Below are 4,404 nucleotides of genomic sequence, written 5' to 3' on the forward strand. Positions count from 1 at the left end.
ACTGATCCAAAGCCAGGAGCCAGGAGGTTCTTTCAGGTCTCCCACATCGGTTTAGGGGCCCAACAACTTGGGCCATCTTTCACTGCTTTCCCAGGCCATTAATAGAGAGCTGGATAGGAAGTGGAGCAGCCGGGACTCTAACTGGCACCTATATGGGATGCCAGCATCAGAGGAGGAAGCTTAACCTACTATACCACAGCACTGACCCTGGGACTTTGCTCTTGAAATCCAATTTCCATGCTATAAGAAAACAAAGAGTACTGAGCAAATGCAACCCTTCATAAAGCAAAAATTATCCCCATCCTCCCATTCCAAGTTGCAGTAGCTAAAAATGTCCCTGAATGCCAAGATATATTCCAAGTCTTAAGAGAAAAAAACTGCCAACTCAGAATACTGTACCCTGCAAAGCTCCCATTTTGAAATAAAGACCTTCCAAAACAAACAGGAATTGAAAGAATTTGTCACCACTTGCCCAGCCTAACAAAAAATGCTTAAGGATCAGAGTTCGGGTGGGAAGACAGGTAGGGTGGGAAGAATCACTGTGTTCCTAAAGTTGTATTTATGAAATGCATGAAGTTTGTATAGCTTAAATAAAAGGATGTCTCTGGACATTGCCAGATGTCATCTCGCAGGCAAGATGCCCTCTAGTTGAGAAACCCTGGTCATAGAGAAAACACACAAAAGCTGCCAGATGCTGTCAAGCGTTTGCCTAAAGGGCACTGTGACTTTCACTCTGACACTCAGGGTGTCACTGCCTACACAGTATGGATGTCACCTTTCCAGCATTTCCTCATAAGTTCTAGGAGTCCTGGCTATACTCCACAATAGCCTCTCAGGGTATTGCTGTTGTATATTGAACACCTAACAAAGATTTTAGAAAATAACTTTTACATTTAGTTCTTTTATTGTAGTACCTCTTCAAGGGTCCTAAGATAACGTCAAATATCCCATCCAGATACAAGTGATAGACACATGCTACATGGAACCCTATTACCCTCTCAAATGTTTCCCTCAGAACTCACAGTACACATAGGAATCCAAGGATGAGCATAGCATGGCTCAACCTGGACCCTTCACCACAATTGTGTATGAGACAAGTAATGTTCGTAGTAAGAGCATTAAACAACTTATTTGACTTCTGTTCACATATTTTTTCCCAAATCTTGCTGGAAAATATCAGCTCAAATCTAAGGAATAACATTTGCTTGCAACCATAATGCTCACCCATGGGAATCCAGGCAATTTAAAGTGTCATGAAATGAGTATCTCTCCACATTGCCTAAAATAGCCCTGGATTTTCCAATTGTCTCATTTCAAATGGAATTCCCTCAAAATTATTACTATATTTCAATGCATTAAAATTGATGTTGTCTTCCGAGTCCCAGGCAGTAGGAATGCAATAATTCATGGTTTCTTGCTTTTCTGCAGGTCTGTTAATAAAGGAGAAAGCCTGCTTACAAATTATTGAAGTAAAGAAAAAAACAAAAATGATGCATTTGAGAACAGCCTCTGAAATACTGCTTATGTTCAATCCCTCTTGTGTTTCAGGGCTCACTGTGCTCCCTGGCTGTGAGAATTCCGGTTTAATGGGAGTGAAGCAGCTGTGGTCCACCTCCTATGGACTTTCTTTTAAAAGTAAGAATTCCTAAACACAAACCATTAGGATACCTTGAAAAGTTTACAGAAAGTGGAATTAAAAAGATACATTTTTGCAGCACAAATATATTGGAATACATGCATAGCTTTTTTTTAAATCATATACACTTTCCATGAACTTTTTGGAGATCCCCTATAGCTATTCCTATAAACATGTGGTGGCCACTAACAATGATTTTAAAATGTATAACTGTAGCTATTCTTATCTAGGATTGACAAGTTAGGATGCAGTGAATTTGCCTTCTTTCATGATCTTGCCCACTGTTCTAGACACGAATTTACAGGTATTTTTCAAGGCTGATTGACTTCTAAATTCATGCTTCAGTTGCTATGTGGAATGTTTGAAAATTATTTATGTTGTATAGAAGTTGGTAGAATTCTTTATCTATTATAGAGTAATACAACTGGGAGAAAATGTTTTCTTTTTTTTAAAACTATAATACTGAGAGTGAAATTAAAGGGTTTAGATGATATTCATGAGATATAGGTGATATTCGTATCATATCTATGAAAAGGAAGTTTCTAGAATCTTAAGTAGGCTAGCTCATGAATATTCAAGTTATTTATCATGAAACAGAACTCATCATTCACTTAGATGCCAATGACTACGATCTACCTGCCATGTATAATAGAATACCTGTCTGCGAAGCATTTGGGACACACAGCACATGTTTTGGAGAGTGGTGTAGCTAACCAGCAAAGCCCTAGGCAGGAAAAGCATCCTATTCCTTTTAAAAGGAGCAAGTAAATGGGAAGTCGCAGATCATAGACCAGCAATGTTTCTCAGTTGGTTATATCCTAAATAGTAACAGGTTCAACAATATTCAATAGAAAAAGATTGGTCTTTCATTTTAAGCATTTTCTGTCATTTAAAATTCCAATCCAACCAAAAAATTATTTCAAGAAATAGTGTTCTTCTATTGGTAAAAAGAAAAAAAAAAACATTGAAAATAAAAGCACATGACAAATCATGAATTTTGATTAATTTGAGAGATAAGAGAAAGTAATAACATAAGATAATCAGTAGTTCATTAGTTCAAATAGAGCTTTCATTTTGGTGGAAACTTGCAGCTTCTCTGTTATCTAGTCGACTTTCTGTTCGCTTGACAATGGATAATAGTTTTTGCTTCACCACTCTCTGAGACGAGAGTAGCTGAAATTTTTCCACCTAGACTATTTCCAAAATCCAAAGCAGGTAAACCTCTTAGAATATAAGGGAGAGAACTGTAATGCAGAAGTCATGGTATTTGAAAGCACTAATCTGAGCTTGGGATAGATTTCTGAGTCTTCTGCTTCTATTGGTATTATCAGCTAATTTCAGAAAAGTAAACATGGTGGAACAAATGAAGTAAAAATGGCACAGAAAGTCAATTAAATAAACAGATTCTGAAATACTCTGAGAAACAGCAGGAGCTATGACAAATAGCAAACATAAACATTATGTTTCCTAAATGCAGATAAAACTGTCAAAAAATTCAATTTTTAAACTTTTTTTACATTTTGTATTATTAATCAATTGTTTATTTAAATATTCAATTTTACCATTGCTGTGACCACTGTTTGAATGCCTTTGTTGCTATTGGAAACCTCTAGTCTGTATTGAAATCTGACATGCAGGGAAAAAATGTGTTACATAAACTCTAGTTCATCTTACCCATGGTATTAAGGCCTGAGAGTTGGGCTACAATGTAGATACAGTGCTACTATAGGCTTTCTGGACTCTTTCTAAAAAACAGATCTACCCAATCCCCAATTGTGTTAGAGGGTTCACTGGAAATTGCCTCTGCCACTTCCTGGGACAGATGGTCCCACAGCTAATGACTAGCTGCTGTGCAGCCATAAACGCATATCCCTCTTGCTTCCATTTGGGAGAACCTAAAAGTCCATCCTAGCTCTAGAGCTCTCCTTGGCATGAGCTTAACATTAATTTGTAACTGAATTTCAGATCAGCTTCTTGATCTTCCCAATCTTGTTAGTCTGACTTATTTTTAGTGTGTGCTCTCCAATAAACCTTCTATTGCTGCCTGCAACCTCTTATCTCAGAATTTCCCAAGGAACTCGGTATAAGCAAGTTTATGCTGGGAGCAATCCCTGGAAGAAAATCCTAAATCAGGATTTTGAAGCTGGATCACTTGATGAGTGGCAATGAGGCCCCACTATTAGTGACAGAGTGGAGTGTTAGAACCTACCATGCTCTAGTGATGTAATTATCAAAATTTCCCTGATGGTATGGTAAGACGTCCTGGAATGGGATACTAGTGGAAAGGAAAGCACTAGGTGATTCAATACACCTATAGATGCCTTTTGAGACGTGAAAGATAACCATAAGGATGGAATTGGGTAGCCGTTGAGTGCAATTGGGCCATGAAAAGATATAATAATGATTGAATAAAGAGTGCCTATGGTGCTACAAGATGTGGCAGGAACTTGGAGAGTATATCTACAACACAGATACTAAGAGAGGGCTAGACTGAAGTGGCAAGGACAGGTATGTGAAGTTGAACTAGAGAAAATTTATCCATAAAGGAGCAGTCTCTCAGAATACAGATTTCACAGTCTGACAAAGACTCTGAAATAATGCTCATCTAGTCTGAGTTGGCTCTTGGAAGCTTAGACATAACAGTAGACCCCATTAGGTGAAGTGGAAATGTCGGAATCAACATAAGAGAGGCTCAAAAGCCGAATAAACATGTTGTCACAGAAGCAAAAGACATGTGCAGCCTAAGAGGGTCATTCTTCTCCCTTCCA

Source organism: Oryctolagus cuniculus, chromosome 4 (genome assembly GCF_964237555.1).
Source record: "Oryctolagus cuniculus chromosome 4, mOryCun1.1, whole genome shotgun sequence".
Taxonomy (NCBI): domain Eukaryota; kingdom Metazoa; phylum Chordata; class Mammalia; order Lagomorpha; family Leporidae; genus Oryctolagus; species Oryctolagus cuniculus.